Source organism: Rhea americana, unplaced genomic scaffold (genome assembly GCF_003343005.1).
Source record: "Rhea americana isolate MKP2758 unplaced genomic scaffold, rheAme1 scaffold_282, whole genome shotgun sequence".
NCBI classification, from domain to species: Eukaryota; Metazoa; Chordata; class Aves; order Rheiformes; family Rheidae; genus Rhea; species Rhea americana.
Window position 1 is genome coordinate 79231 of NW_028186404.1, and position 17265 is coordinate 96495.

At 33.9% G+C, this 17265-nt stretch overlaps 1 long non-coding RNA gene across 1 annotated transcript in view; it reads left to right on the forward strand.

Annotated features, from left to right (window-relative positions):
- LOC146593707 (uncharacterized) overlaps window positions 1-16953 on the forward strand; it is a 44308-nt gene extending 27355 nt beyond the window's left edge. Inside the window, exon 3 of the long non-coding RNA XR_014896331.1 lies at window positions 13792-16953. This is a non-coding gene — a long non-coding RNA (uncharacterized LOC146593707). The remainder of the gene's footprint in view (window positions 1-13791) is intronic.
- The last annotated feature ends 312 nt before the right edge of the window (window positions 16954-17265 follow it).

The window sequence follows — 17265 nt, forward strand, 5'->3', positions numbered from 1 at the left end:
TAGGAAGAAGTTCATGAATAAATTCAGTAAGATGTCTCATGGTAAAACTATGCTTCTTTTTCTTTACTGCATTTTTTAATACTGAGACAGAATGTTCCATACATTACTCTTCAGTAAAAAAGTAACCTTTTCACCTTTTCGTATAGATAAGGCCTTAGTGCCTTACTTTTTGACTTTCTTTTTTTTTCTTTTTTTTATTGCTAGCTGTTTCCTTTGTAATCAGATTTTCCTAAAGCTGGATACTTAGATTTTGACAGCACTAATAATATATGCTTGATTAAGTAACCTATGAAAATGAAGTGCCGGATTGTAACAATTAAATAGATTAAGTATTTTTATATGTTTCTGATTATGTTTACTGTTTCCTTTGAGTGATTACATTCTAATAATATAAAAAGTTCTCTTTAACTAACAGTTTTTGTCTACACTGAAGCATAAGTAAAGAGATAACAATTATTAATTCCCCCCCTCCTTTTTTCTTAAATGTATAGTCACCCATGGCCTTCCAAAAATCATTGTACATTCTAAAAACTTCATGCTTCTCTGATTCAGGAGCTATTTTTTAACCAAACAGCAATAAATCAAATGATAAAAATATTTTCTGCTAAATTTCACCTGAACTATTACGGAAATTATATGAGCACAGTATCAACTGTTTATWGTTTGATTTATTTCTTGATACTATTTCTTTCTACAATGGAAAATAAAAATTGAAGTCAGCACTAAACACTCAAAAATGAACATGAATTAGCTTGTAATACTTCTTAGAACTTCATAAGGTTGTCAAAAAAAAAAAAAAAATTGCAAAGGACCTCCCCTTCTCCCCCTGCAAGAGAGACATGTCAAGCGATGTTCTTGTTACAGAACCACAAAGAGAATGCATTTGTACTTTAGTGGAGGCATTTCTAAAAGACTGAGCTTGAGCTCTAGTCAGTCCAAATGAYGGGTAATATTCTACTGTTGTCACCTCAGGCTTTTCTCTCTTTTATTTTCACAGTAAACCACTATTTTTTTTCTCTCTCTCTTATTTTTTTACCTCACAGATTTTTAAAAGGAGAAGTTGTAACTACGCAAATAAATACAAGTAGAAGTTTCCAGTATTTTTGGAGCACATGAATTCAGTACAAAATTTAAGAATTTTGAGATTGTGGATATTTTCAAGCACCCTTATTGACTATTCATGCTAGATCAGGTTTCAGGAGCAGATGAGGAGGATGAAAACTACAGGTAATGTCTGCAAAAAGTTTAAMTTATTGTCAGTTAGAAGTAACAGGGCAAAGCCTGACAACTCAATAAGTAGAGTATGATCTGGAGAATGTCCTACCTAGGAACTGAATCAGGATATTTTGTAAATCCACACTCTATTGTGCAGACTATGAAATTTATGGTCTTAAGTAGTGGTCCAGCATTTACAGAGCATCAAAGTCCAAGCACTGGCCTAGGATCTGAGAATTTTATGATGTGTGGGTGTACCGCAGCTAAAAGCATTTATTGCAAATTATAGTGCCAGGTAAATGGTCTGGCATATTGACATAGCCTCACATATTCAGATTTTTYTGAAAGGGAGAGGAAGAAGTTTAATAATTCAATGACCTTTGAAATTTTGGAAAGTAAACATTTGCCAGATATTGGTTTTGTGCACTTGCATTCTACTATTCTTACTTTTCATTGAGTTAAGACATATAACACAGGTAAACAAAAAGAGAAAAAAAAGCTGTCTGCTTTTCTCTATAACGTCATGTTTGCATCTCAGAATGTTAATGTTTAGGAAAGTCAATGTTAAGAATGCAAATATTTATATATATATTTACATAAAAAAAGCTAAGCAAGTATGCAGGAAAAATTAACTGTTATTCTTCTTGTACCGTCTAAGTACTATTTTATAACTAAAAATCAATACTTTGAGTTATAAAAGTCAGTATTTAAAAAGTCGATATTAAAAACCTGCAAAAGTTAAGTGAGAAAAGTATGCAAGAAACATATAGCCAGGAAATAAGAGTAATAATATAACTTCATTACACATTTAAAATTCCTACAACTGCAGGTTTTGAACAAGAGTAGTTTTTTTATACTAAGAGTAAAAATATTTTCAGCCATTTTGTATAAATGGTCTCACAATACTGTCTGAAAACAATCTTCAAGGTCATTCAGATGCTTTTCAGATACTATTGAACATAAACATCATATTTGTAACTAGATTGTCCTGTGCTTATGTAGCAAAATCCTTTTCTATTCTTCAGTAACTCATTTCGCTCCACAGATCTGTAGAGGTTATACCTCTATATAGCTATATGTATATGTACATGCGTATACATATATACATATATGTATATTTTTTTTTCTGAAGTGGAGAATCTTGTGCTATGCTAGACCAGTATGTTCATGTTCTCTTAAAGCCAGAGCAGCAGCAGTCTTCAGTGAAATGCCTGCTGTCAGACAAGATCAATTTTAGCCAACATATTTTAATGAGAATAGAAATTGGCTATATRTGTATCTTTTTAAGTGGGGATTTCATCACTTAAACAGCAAGTCTGAAAAAAATGGGGCCCTGAGAAGACAGCTGCCGGGGGGGCAGAAACATGTCCTGGCAGCCCCAAGTGAGGCTTTGTATTAATTAAATAATTTTGACCATTAGGCTGTTATTAATCACTATCAATAATTTTAGCTCCATTTAGAATCCCTCACTATATTTCAGAACACTRTAACTTTAGAGTTTATGAAAAAGAGGATGCTAAATTAACAAGATCTCTCTCTGTAACTTCTCTTATCTAGTTGATAAGATCTCTCTGGTTCTTTGGAGTTTCTTTAGCTATCACAGTACTTGTTTTTATCTGACTAGACATCTTGGCAAATGGAAGGGTTTAATAAGAATATGGAAGTAGTTAGAATAGTAGGTAGTATTTAGCATGTTTGCTCTTTGCTCAGGCCTTGATAAAGGACACAACTTTTCTTCTTCTTCTAATCTTATTCCAATAATTATTAGTATTAGCCTTTTAATGAAATAGACTGTATAGGCTTGCTCATTTTGCCAAATTGCCTTACATCTGGGTCTTTCTTAAGGCAGAGTTGGCAATTTTTTTTTTTTTTTTTTTTAACTGAAGATGGGCCTGTTCTTGGAGCCCTGTAGAAGGCTGTTGAACTGAGTTATCGTTTCTTTAAACAAATGATTATGGGGAAGAAATAATTTCAGACTGATTGCTCTGAAGCCTGAATGGAGTAAAATAACAAATGTTTAAAAATTAACTCTTCCTAATTGATCTGTGCTGTTGCCTCTTATATTTGGTAAGTTGAGTGTTAAAAATTAGGGGATGAGGAGGAAAGAAGCAGCAATTGTTGTTCGGTGATGAAAACCTGTTAGCTGAGGATTGGCCCAGAGTAGCTTTTCTAAGGAAGCAAACTAATAGCAAAATGAGTCACTGTCTTTTTTCCTGTAGAACATAGCCCTCTAAAAGAGAAAATATTTGTCGTATTAACAAAAGATGGTATTATGAAGTGATATGATGCAGTGAATAAAGACTGAAGATTCATCCCCTTACAAAGTTAACTATTTTCTGCRAGAATTTCTTCTGTGATGACAAAACATGTGATCAGACATATGTATATTAAATGATAGTTTTAAATATAAAGTCAGGTATTTTGCCCCTCTTGATATCAAGAGTGTGATAAATGTGCTAAAAATAGGTGTCTAGAGACATTTCAATATCTTAGTCCTGTCAGTGATACATCTGCCATGGCTTTCCCCATGAATGAAGATGCACACACACACACACACACACGCATTCACACACACAAGTAACTCTCAGATCATCTAGGGGTAGTACTAATTTATTCCCACACAGTGGGAATAAAGATATAAAGATATCTTTTGTTGCTTCTGTTACACAAGTTACAAGGAAACCAGCATACCGAACGTAGGCATTTTGCATCTGGTACAAAGCATTTTACACTTTTATAGGTCCATGGTGAGATTTCGCTGTCTACCTGCCAGCTGTTCCTAGTTATGATAAAGTCATGATTGCGCCAAAAGGTCACCTACAGCATAAGGTTTCTGAAATGAGAATGAAGGATTATCTTCCAGTAAAAAACAAAGAAACAGAAAAATAAAACAACCCTCCCTTCCCCGATCCTGTGCTTCCTCAGCCTGGTTTTGAGACTACTAACAATGTGAGCAAGGAATTCAGGAATCTTCTGCATGCAATAACAAGTAATTTTTTTCTTCTTCTTCTTCTCCTGCACTCCTGGAAYGGCACATTTCCTTCCTTCCTTTCACTGGCCAGATCCTGTGTTTTGAAGTGTGTGAGACATACAGCAGTTTTATAGTCATATGCTGCCCATCCTGTGAATGGAGATGTGCTGGGAATCGATGCTGAAGGCACCAGCTTTCTCCTGGTGCCTGCTGCAGATAATTTCAGCTATCCAAAATTTGAGTGCCTAGCCAAAATAGGTCATCTAAGTTTGTGTGACAGTCAGTGGAGTGAGAAAGACAATTCCAAAACATTACTTATCAGAAAAAAAAAATGTCTTAGGATAGAATAAAATGCCCTTTGGAGTTCTCCTTTCTTTTAATTACCAGTAGAAGGTATTTCTGAAACTAATGTGTAAAACTGCAGAGATATTATGTGAATTTTGGCTGGGGAATTACATCTTTTTTCTGATTCAGTAACTTTCAGATCAAGCTGTAGATGGTCTAAATTGGATGGTATGTTGATGCCCATTTTTCTGTTCTGTCCTGGACCTTCATTTACAGAATGCTTTAGTTAAGGTACGGTATATACTCAAATTCACAAAAGTCACTATATTCTTGAAGCATCCAGAATTTCTCATCTTAAAGTATTTCTGAAAATTCTCAATATGATATTTAGACTGAATTCTGTGTTTCTGATTTTTCTTCTCTTTTTTAAGCTAAAGAATTACCTTTGTTTTGGTAGTCTGAGCAAAAATCATAAGTTACATTTTTACATCCTCAGCTTTTTTCTTCCCTAGYGCATCTCATAACATATTCAGCAAACAACATTGCAAGGTCACGGGGCAAACCTATCAGCCATTTTGGAAAAACTCCAAAGTACCCTCAGAGGTTGCTAGGCCCTGATCCAACAAAGCACTTAAGCACAGGTTTAACTACCCTGCTGGATCATGTCCATAAAACATAGAGATTGTCACAATCTATTTAACTTAGCTCCATAGGAAGATTCATTTTATTCTTCATTTTTGGAAAGTCAGAATATCTATGAAGCAAGCATCTGACAGACATAAATGAAAGATAAACCATTGTAAGAAAAAATTGTCAATCACTTTAAAAGTCCTTCAAACTTACTTTGCTATGTACTTAGTCAGTATTCTTATAGTGGATATGCCTTCCCATACTGTCATCCCAATATATCCTCATGTTTGAAAAGCCAAGTCCTTCTCAATTTAATCTCATGACAGAGAACCTTAACTAAACCTGTAGCCYGTTCTCAAGCTAGATAAATTCAAATTACAAATAGAACATACTATTTTTTAAAAAGAGTGTAATTAGCCATAGGAACAAAAGGTTCTGTGTCACCTAAAGCCTTTAACTCAAGATTGAACGTCTTTAAATATGTCCAAGATATATATAATGATATGAATTCTCCATTCTGATGTTAAGTTCAAGAATGGACACTGTACTCTTTAAATATTCAGATATTCTAAAACTAAAACCCAGAGGAAGTTGAGATTGTAAAATGTAACAGCTTTTGAGCTTTTTGATGACTCTAACCTCCAGCGGTACAACTTCTGTTTGAGCACTGCAGAAGTAAAAGGAACTAAGGTGGAATTACATCACATATATACCTTTAGATCCACATTTATTTTTGTGTTACTGTTTCACAAAGGATGTTGAGAAATGCTTACACACAGAGAGTTTTATTTGTGGTGTCCCTGGCTAATAATATACATTATCTTTAAAGTTACCTTACAGTAAGAAAGAAAGAAAGAAAAAAAAAAAAAAAACACAAATGCTAAAAGAGAGAAAGGGTGACAGAGTGCATAAAACCAAGAGTGAGGAAAGGGAAAACTCACTCGGAACAAGCAGCGATGGGGTCCCCAGACAAGTGATCTCCACTGGGCAGTCTCTCCTATCCAACAGGTGGTGATGACAATGATGATGATTTTAACCATGCATTTTCCAGAGTACTATATATTTCCGTGGGGTTATGCTCAGACTCCCTATTGCCTGGTCCTGTTTATGATGCTATCAGTGCTGTTGGGAGCATGCTTATTTAGGTCCACATGTTTTACACTGATTGGTTGCTAAGCTTTGTGCAAATATAGTATTCACTTATTCTTATTGAAATGTAAACAACTGTTACCAGCTTTGTTATTTTGGGTTTCCTCTGATATAAATTAAAATCCACAAAACAAGGGGTAAGAAAAGCTGAGGGAAGGAAGAAGTGGTTCTTGCACTGTTGACCATTGTTTCCCATGAGAACCTGTCATAACAACAGTGTCAGAGGTTGGATATCCAAGGCCATGAAAATAACAGCAAGAGAGCAGCAACCGGAGGACAACCAGGGAGAAATGCTACCACAGAGGCTTTGGAAAAACACTGACACAACAGCTTAAACCAGTGAAAGGTTACAGAGCCAGTGAAAGGTAGGTTTACRGAATCGAAAACTCTCAGCTTTCAATTAAGGCACTTAAGGGACTATGCAATAAAATTAATCTAGATGTCTTTCTTTCAATAGACAGAAATCAACCTATGACAATAGTAGCCTATTTTGTCCTAAGATAAAATCTTAAATATTTCAAGTGAATTGTATCATAAACTTACCTGTTTGTTTTCATGAATTCTCAAATTGTTATAGATCACTGAGATTGCAGATATCTTAAGGTTTTTATGTAGGTGACATGAATCCCACATCTAAAACGGAATATAATAACAAAGAAAGCATATAGATTGCATGGCGAAACTAATGCTGAACAACAGAATAACAACAAAATGAAAATGGCTATGGAACTGTGCAGTAAGGGGAATCTATGTGGAAAGCTTTAAAGAGCAGTGTGAATTAAGAGCAATAAAAATGGAAAACTAGGGGAAAAAAAAAAAARAGAGAGAGAGAGACTATAYGTACCAGACACAAAGCATTTTATAATACAGATGATAAGGGAACAAAGGCAAAAAGCAGTAAGGAAATAATGAAAATATTTAAGGACCATCATATCATTAGAATATTTGAAACAAATATATTTGAATGTTAAAAAAAAGAAAGACAAAAGTAAAGACAAAGAAGTTCATGGCAGATTAAAATTTAAAGAGAAAACTATTACATTTGTAATTTTAAACGTCTCATCTTCTAAATAACAGGGTGGCCTGGAACATAAAATTAAAAACAGTATGCAAAGTACAATTCCAGGAAACAAATCTGGCATCTAGAGAAGTTAATATCAATGAGGAATAATCAGAACAAGCTAAGGTGCCAAAAAAAGTTCCTATAAGAAGGTAAGGAAAGCTTAGTTGTAGCTAAACAAGTCATCAGGGAAAAAAAAATAAAAAAATAAGACATAGACATAAGACACGTACAGGGAAAGGAATAGAAAGAAAATGAATAGGAAAAATAGCATGACTATTGAATGTGTCATGGATTTAGAAAACCTAAATAAACTTTATAATTTTTGGAAAAAAAATACAAAACAAAAATATACATATTAAAGGTATAACATTCAGATTCCCCTCCTTGAAAAATTTGCTGTTGGATGATTCAAAATTACCTTTCTRTGAGGCACAAAATAAATATAGGACCTATATTAAAACTTTAAGAGATTCATGTCTGCTTTTTCTTTAGAAATAAATTATTCACTGAAGCAGAATTAGCCATTATTTTCAGCAAATTAGACAAGGCAGTAGGCTTTTGACACAAAAACCTTGGACACAAAAGTTCAATGCTTTGCAAATTTAGAACATTATTTATCAAAATAGCTTCCCAAGTTTGTCTKTCAAGATCCATTTAACAGCAGAAGTATCCATGTTGTACAGTGTCCAAATTTTAAAATATTTTGCAGATCATAAGTGTATATTGTTAACAAAATAGCCTGGGGTRAAATTAGTACTAGAGATGAAATGCAATTGCTGAGAGTATTGACAATTGCCAAAAGGAGTATTTTTCTATTAGGAAGAGAGACCAAGAACTTTTTTAAAACAACCAAAATCAATTATTTTCTACTTTTCAACTATTTTCTCAAGAATACAAAGAAAACAAAAGAAAGAAAACAAAGAGTACATTGCCTAATGCATCCAAAATCCTAGATACAGAACTAGAATACGTAAGTATGTGTAATACTTAAACTATTAATAAAATATATAAACAACCTACATATACATGCACATGCACAAAATGTACATGAGAGTCAAGTAGAACAGGAAACTCAAGGGTTTAATCAACGTTCTGGAACTAATAAAAAATTTTCTTATGGAAGTATTTTTCAACAGAAACAGTTATTTCTTGAAACTGAAATTTTCTTCAGCRGCATATCCAGCAGTTCTACTAGGAATGCTTTTCAGAATTTAAATAATCTCGTATCCAGCAGAATTTACCCCACGTATACCATTTCTGGTAGTGCATTCACCTGCAATATGGAGCTACAAAAAAACTTCAGAGGCAAGGTAAATTAGCTTAAGCTAAACTGCTGTGACTGCAGAGAAATATATTTTAACATTCAAATCCCCAAGCTGTATCAGGGTAATTTGAATAGTGTTTTCCTCAACGCAATGAGTTCTCTAGTCAGAGATTACAAATTACTGCTGTGTGTATCTACAGTGCATTATTCCTCTCTCATATCTCTCTCTTTTTAAGAATGTCTTAGAATAGTTTTGATTTATCTAGATGCTGAATAAGAACATGTTAGAAATCTCAAATATCTTTGCTATCTGTGAGAAAGAATAAAATAAAAAAAGACTTCTCTAAATGAACTGTAGGGGTAATCCCAACCTTTTTGAGGACAGAACACTTTTCAGAGCAGCTTTAGGGGTACATCCTGCTCAACCAAATTCCGAGCTTCAGCAAAACTTAAAGACTATTGAGAGAGCCATAGCAGTAGGAGGGTGTGAAAATGAACAAAATGATACAGAGGGAATGTGAAGGAAAAAAAAAAAAAGTGCATCTATATTTCTGTTACGAATCCAGAATCTCTCATGAAAGGTTATTTCACGGGTGAAACTGATCATAAATTAAACGTTGCAATAAACAAGAAAGGATTTTCCCAGGATTCACCAAGAGATAAGGCAATTACCTGAAAATATGAAAATGTTTTTTAAAGGTAAGTTATCATGTTATAACTATAAATGTGTTCAAAGAGCATATGCTTTGCCTGAAGATTCAAAACTCTGCACTGTAAAATGAACATGTAATAGGCATATGATAAAAGCTTGACTAGGGTTGCATCCATGGTAAAAGTGGAACAATGGGGAAACATAGAACATAAACAAAGTACGCATATTCACAATGGAAAAAGAGTTGATTTTTGTCTTCTACAATGATTTAGTTTTGTAATTTCACAATTTCACTAACTTTGAGGTGTGAGAGAGACTTTTGTTTTCATGCCGATCAGTACTCTCTTTGCATATGACTGATTAGATAAAGCAAATACAGCATTGATGTAAAGTGAAACACAGTTCAAGAATGTAAAGTTCTTGGAACATGCTCCTGATTATTTACACTTCTGAAGTCTCTGTTCTTAGATATTCAAAAATAATGATAGTGGTCTTGCTAAATAGTTATAATTACACCTCAGGTAAGCCTTAGAAACTAAGATGTACAATCACATTTAACAACAACAACCACAAAAATATGTCTGGAGGATACTGTTGGTGTAGAGAAAACAAAGGTTATGTCTACGCTAGCAAATARTGTTGCTGAGGACTTCATATCTCCAGCATATGAATTTCTAGGGTTTTTTCTTTGGATCATCTCTAGACTGGACTGACTGCTGTTTTAGAGTTTGTAATTCATTAGGATAAAACACATCTTCCAGTTTAGTCTCATCTGTAAAGCATCCTGGTCATACACTCCAAGACTGCTTTGCAGATTTTGTGGGAAAATCAAGAGGTCGCTTCAAATTCCTGATCCAAAAACAAATACAAAAACAAAAAGAAAAAAATCCTAATACAGAAGCATACAAAACATGAATTTCTTTCTCATAAGAGATGGAATGCATTCTTACTATGAAGGCAGAAAATGTTCATTGCCCAGATCTGTRCACACTTCAGAAGTCCTTCCCTTGTGTAATGCAAGAGTGCCTCAGGTACAGCATGGGATCCCTCTTGTCAGGTGACATCGGATGTGGATGAGTCAGTGATTTCTCTGCTCTACTCTAAATAAAGAAGAAGTTCATAGCAAATTGCACTCAATAAATGGTAGGCTAATCACTTAAAAAGTTTTTGTTTGTCAGCTCAGGGATCCCTGAACTGAGTGTTTATCTTTGTGGAAAATGCTGGCTTTAGGTAATAGCTCCCTGGTGAGAAACTCAGAGAACAGCTGACATGAACAAAGAACAAGAGTAACAAAAGGAAATGGACCATTGATAGATAACATTMTTTTCTAAATAAATAAATAAAAGGGTTTCAGTCCTCATTTGGAATGTGGACCTTCAGTCTTGAAAAAAACAAAGACCACTTACTCTTCTCATCCACAGGAGAACAAGATGGACCACTAGTAGCAAACAGCAACAAACTGATAGACGGTAGATGGTTAACTGCTGCTATTGAATTGATGGTAAAGTAAATTCACATTAACCTAAAACTTATTATATTATGGAAAGATTTCTTTGCAATTTAAAATTCATTAAGATTATTTTAGAGCATTAATAAATTAATCTTTATAGATACCGTGATTTTTAGAACTTATTTGCGTATATTTTTCCAAGGACTTTATTTGGATTTTCAGCATAAATACTACTACAGTGTAAAAATGGATTAAGTTCCTGTCTCGGAAACTATCATGGTAATGTAAAGAAAAAACAATTTTGACTGAGAGGTTCAATGATTTTTTCCTGCAAGTAAGGATTTAGCAGCAATGAAGAATCAATATGTAAAGCCTCAGGATGACAATTTCAATGTTTAGTCTACAAGTGGTAATTGACAACTTTTAGTCCATTTAGTACTATTAAAACTATGCCTACAGCTTTTTTTTTTCTTTTTTTTTTTTTATTTATGAGGAGAATTGCTTCTATTAAGAAACATGGAATAGTTACCACATGTGTGATTTAGTTACAGCCTATGCAATGAAATGCAGGCTCTGTCTCTTTGCTTTTAAATGTACCCTTGGAACACCAGGACCACAAAGGAATCACTTTGAATAGTGAAGAACTGAAACTGCAGAATTCAGTAGTCAATTGTCATAGCTTTGACTTTGAAGAAAAGATTGTAGAGCTTCTACAAAGAAGATAACCAGGCAACATGACTTAACTAGTAGGTTACAAGCTAGTACTGCTGCTGGTTTTAGGAGTCTCTGAAAGAAATTAGACTCATATTTACTGGGATTACGCACAAAAACCAAAAACAAATAAATGAAAAAAAGTATCCTAACCATAAGTACACCTGTTAACTATTGAAATATGTTGCTTTGCTCATAACATATTTACAGATGGATACAATAGTTCCTATAGAAAGAAGAACAAAGGAAATGAGACAAAAGTCTTTTAGCCTTCTTCCCTCCATTAGCAGAGCCTATTGAGGTGTTTCAGAGTGGATCCTGTAACACTGGTATTAACCTGAAAAACAAAGCAGATCCAAGTCTGCATATCTAACAAAGGTTTCTGAAAGTTGCACCAGGGTGGGATGCATAGCAAACTAAACTATCACTATAACTGAGTATGGAGCTTATTGAAGAAATGCATTAAAATATATATTGCATAGTATACAATAGTATTTTTAAGTCTATTTAGGCTTGTTTATTATTTATTTATTTWTTTATTTATTTATTTTTGCTTTAAATCCAAACTGGTTGTTTTAGTTCCTTCTGCTAACTACCAAAGGGCTTCCGTATCCAACTGCTTGATTCATGATCTAAAAATAGTCAGCAAATTTAGTCTTTAACTGACTGCTAATTAGAGAGTATCAGGCTTCTGGTCATCTACTGGGGAACATAGAAATGAGAATYGGTCATGACAGGACACAACATGACAGGACATGACATAGCACACCAGTTCACCTGGCTAGTTGAAATACATCTGAGACTTAATCGGTTAACACAACACATGAAGAATCACTTCCTTCAACTCTGTTTTGAACCTGGCTTCTTTTGATAGTCCTTAATTGGACTTAACTAGTCCTTAATGATTAGTCTATCATTTCCCACCTTGTCGACAGTATCTGTGATTTCATTGACCTCTTGCATACCTCCTTCCCCAAGTCATCATTTTTTCAGTCTGAAGAGTACTGAGTTATTCCTGCAGGATAGCTATTCCCCAACTTTAATCATTTTCTGATCTGTCTTGGACCCTTGTCACTTTGAGTATATTATTTTTTGAGAGAATTAAGTATATTATTAACAATGCATACGAATGACAGATTTTGCGTTTTTTTTAACCCATGATAAATTGTTTTCATTGTTGAATAAGTCTTATTTCTATCATGGGTCTATTTTAGAAAGAACTTGATCAGTTAAGAACAAGAAGTTTTACAGACACTGAACCAGAACTACCTAATTTACCATCTGCTGTATACAGCATTAATTCCTGTTTCTAATTGGCTTTCATTTATGTGGTTAATGGGTACAATAAGGTTTTGAACCATCTGCACATTTCCCTGGATAAATATATTCATCACATGATAAGTAATTCCAGAAGTCTTCTGATGTTGATATACCATTTTCTACATAAAAATTGGCAGAAATGCAAGATAGACACTGAAAGACTTGCAACGATTAAAGATTGAAAAAAAATTACTCTATGTGTAGATTTCTTGATTATTTTGGCTATAATTTCATAGCATCTCATAAGTGTCTAATGGTGRTCACTATCAGAAAAAGGAGACTGGCATTTGTCTAATGTGTTGAAAATTATGCTTTTTAATTGATTATATAAAACAAGCAGCAAATGAGAGCCTATTTTAATACAAAAAATCAGCATTTGTTTTCTCTGCTTGATAAAAAGTGAAATTGTGCTCATTATACTCATGCAAGTGTTGTCATTAATTGCAGTCAAGCTGCACAATATATATGAATTCTTATACTATATTTTTAAGATCCCTTGTTTTCCAAGGATACATTTACAATTATTTTCATATCATATAGTTTAAATTATAACATGAAAATAATTAGATAGAAAATTTTAATTTCAATGTATCACAAACCATGTTACTTTTATTAAAATTTAGAAGTAAAGGTATTTTTCTTCATCCAGAAATGATGAATGCAATTTCTGAAATGTCCTATTAAATAGCAACATACAGAATATAGCACAAATATGTATAAATACAGCAGAAATCTGAAGGGGAGCAGGAAGGGCTTCTATTGACACATTGACACAGCAAAAGGAGAATTTGATGAAGGAAAATGTTGGCACCTCATCAGTGAGGCAGGGATGAGGGCATATAAGAAACTGGGGCAATCTTTGATGTCTTTGCCTCAGTTTTTACTAGTAAGTTCTTCTCRGGTCTCTCAGGTTTCTTTGCTTACTGGAAGTCCTTGGGATGTGAAGTTCTATCCACAGTAGATGAAGAGTGAGTTAGGGACATCTCCAAGACCACAAGAGACAATTCCAAGAGATGCGTCGGAGGGTGCTGAGGAAGCTGACTGGTGGCATTRTGAGGTAAATATCTGTTCTCTTTTAAAGGTTTGACAATTAGGGAAGATCACTTATGACCAATCTGAAACCCCAAGAGATGGCTGAATGTCATGCACATCTCCAAGAAGAGCAAAAGGATGATCTAGGGAACTACWGACCAGTCAGCCTCTTCTTAACCCCCAGGAAAATTATGGAGTCATTTCTACGTTTCTGAAAAACAAAAAGTGATCGACAACAACCAGAACAAATTCATCAAAGGCCAAACATGTCTTATAAATCTACTTGCCTTCTCCAATTAAATGACTGGATTTTTGGACAAAGAAAGAGAGGAGAATATTGGATTTTTTGTTTGTTTGGGTGGCTGGTTTTTGTCTATAGCAAAGCTTTTAACGTGGTGCTCCATTATATCTTTGAGGCAAAACTCAACGGAGTGGAGGGGTGAACTGGCAGCTGAGTGAAAAACTGACTAGACCATCAGGTTGAAAGCGTAGTGGACAATAGTTTGAAGTCCCATTGATGGCCAGTTAATTATTAGTGGCATTCCTCAGGGGCTGATACTGAAGCCAATACTAATTAATGTCTTCATTAACAACCTGGACAATGGGAGGRAATAGACCCTCATTAGGTCTGAGGATGACGTCAAGGTGGAGAACTGTTAATTTYGTAAAGGGTGGAGCTGCCATTCAGAGGAATCTTCTCCATGTGACATCTAAGGATCCTTTCTAACTATTTTTCTATAATTATATAATTTAGATGGACCACATAGAATAATATAAAATATTAGAAATATTCACCTTGCATATTGAAACAGAAGATATGTGTGATTTTCTTCAATAGTAGATTAGAGATGGGATTACATTTGTCTCCTAAATCTGTTAATTATGGAGWTCTTCAAAGGACAACTTTTTCACTGATTCCATTCAATGATTAAATATAGCTTTGCTCTCAAACAGATTCCAAGCATTTTAGGCACCAAAGAGAAGCGTCTAAAATAAATCATATAGACAATCCATGCAGTGGAGAGATCCAATATAGACAGTGAGATTCAGTTTTTCAAACACAGGAGTCTAGGGTTATTTTAGCTGATGTAAGGTGTTATGTCCATCTTCAGCCATTACTCCTAAAAGGCACAGGTAATGCTGTCTGCCAGCATTATATATATCTTGGATACCCTACAAGCCTCACATAGTATTTTAGGTTTATGGAACTGAATCATATCCAGACTACTGAGTGAAGTGAATGATGTATTGAGGTTTCTCATCTCTTTTCAAAGTCCTAACTAAGCATTTCAGGTGTCTAAAGTCACCTTTGGCACAAATGACTTGCTTGGAACATTTGGAATTGGTTACCAGGAACAAGGAATTGATAGATAACTACTTTATTTTTGCTATCTAAAACCACCCTAAAAAAAGTCAAAAATACATCATTAAAATAGTAGCAGATAAAGCAATAATTACTTGATCCAGTTGTGAAGTGGATGAGAGAACGACAGTCATGCACTTTTTATCACATTAACTGATTGTGGAAGTACTTGCCAAGTAAGCATGTTAATTTGGTATCATTATCTAATTACTTCCAAGATATTTGCACCTGCTTCTCATAATGTATTAATGATAATCATTATTTCCTCTTTCCTCTATTCTAAAATGAGTTACTTCTTAGTATCATCTTCATCTGTCAGCTGCTGCATAGCAGATAATCCTACCTATCCTGGGATCAGAATATGTAAAGGAACACCAAAAGTCTCACTTGTAAGACTGACAACTTTACTAGTCCGACACAGTGGAACTTTCGACAAAGGTTAAGTTCATCTACGCAGCAAAGGGATCTTTCTTAAGAGACAGGATTCATCTCAATGAACTTAAGGCATGGGGTTCCACTAGTCTACTTCATGATGGCCACAAGACAACTGTCTGTTCCTGAACTTTGTGTCCTGGTTTGCTCTGTAGTCAGTGAAGAGTAATAAGACATGATTTATCTGAGCCACTCTAGACACATTAACATTGRGATGAGATGATTGATCTTTTGAAGAATCTATTTCTTTGTATTTCCAGTAAAGAGAAAAAAAAATAGAGGTTTGATTTCATTTTTTAACATTTATTGTTATTTCAGAAACCTTAGTTTATATAAGGCATCTGTATGGAAGACTGATAACTTTTTGGAGCAGCAGTTTTTGGCCAGGCTAGATAATCTAGGTAACCTAAAATGACACCAGACTTCTACTTGTTGCCATCCCAGATTATAAGTTTAAGCATCTAAGCATACTTAAGCATTTAAGCATATTTTTAGGATCTTCCTGTAGTCAGTAATAAGAGAAGTTCCTCTAGGGAACAATAGGTGTTTAATATATGTAGGATGAACCTGAAACTATTTATTTATTTATACTCTCAATAGACTATAGAGAAAGTCTACAGTATTAGTTGAGATTTTTCTTCTGATTTTTTAAAGTTATATTTGGATTAAATTAATTCAACATAGACTATGTAATAAACCCCCTATGGAGCAAAGGACTATTATACACTTCATCTTTTAAGAATAGGGAACATTTTCTTATTTTGTCTTTAACAAATGTGTGCCAATATGAATATAGAATCTAATCAAATTTAGCAGAATTAAATGAAATAGAACAGAAATGCATTTTTGGTCTGATTTCATATGAAACACCTTACAAGTTATGTTTCTATTTGCATATTTTACCTGTTAACTTTGGAATGTGCATTATGACTTCAATCAAATTTGATGGAGTAGTGGAGGTTTTACATTCCTTAGAGTGTAAAGAGGTTTAAGTATGATGTCACTTACAAGTAGAAGTTACTTACATTCCTGTTTCCTAAGACAGTAGAAGCCCCTAGTAGTTTCACCCATAAATTCCTCTGCAGAAGGAAATTTGAAGTTTTTCATTACTGGATTCCAGGGAATACAAAAGGAAAGCAGAGAGCTATAAATTCCACAGACTTGATAAGAGTTTTAACTGACACTCAAAGATCAATCATCAAATATAAAAACATGTAAACAGGCTTCATTAGGTTTCATTTGTTCTGGAGATCATGAATTACTCATTTTCCATTTGATTTTCCTAGACTTCTCCTCTTTTCATAACCAATGTTGTGTAGCACAAAGGAAAAAAAAAAATCCTATATTATTCTGATATTTCCAGACTACCATTWACATGTTTGTTACCATTACCAAATAAACTCCAAAGATAAAACATTTAATAATTGTGTTGTTTTATAATCTCATAATTTCTTTGTTTTCCAATTGATATATGCATCTGAAAGGATATTTTTTGCTCATTTATGAGCAAAATGATGTGATAACTTAGTACTCACAATGTGTTTTAACAACTTCTAGCTTGCTCAAGTAACAAAGTAAAAGAAATACTGTATACATTTATCCTAGCTTTCTTGGCTTTTCTATGATCTACTTTGAAATGTTTTCAAAATGCTATATTCTACTGCTTTAATCCTTCCAATGTCTATGTAGTATTGTTTCATATTTTGTTATTTTTATCACTTTCAGGTT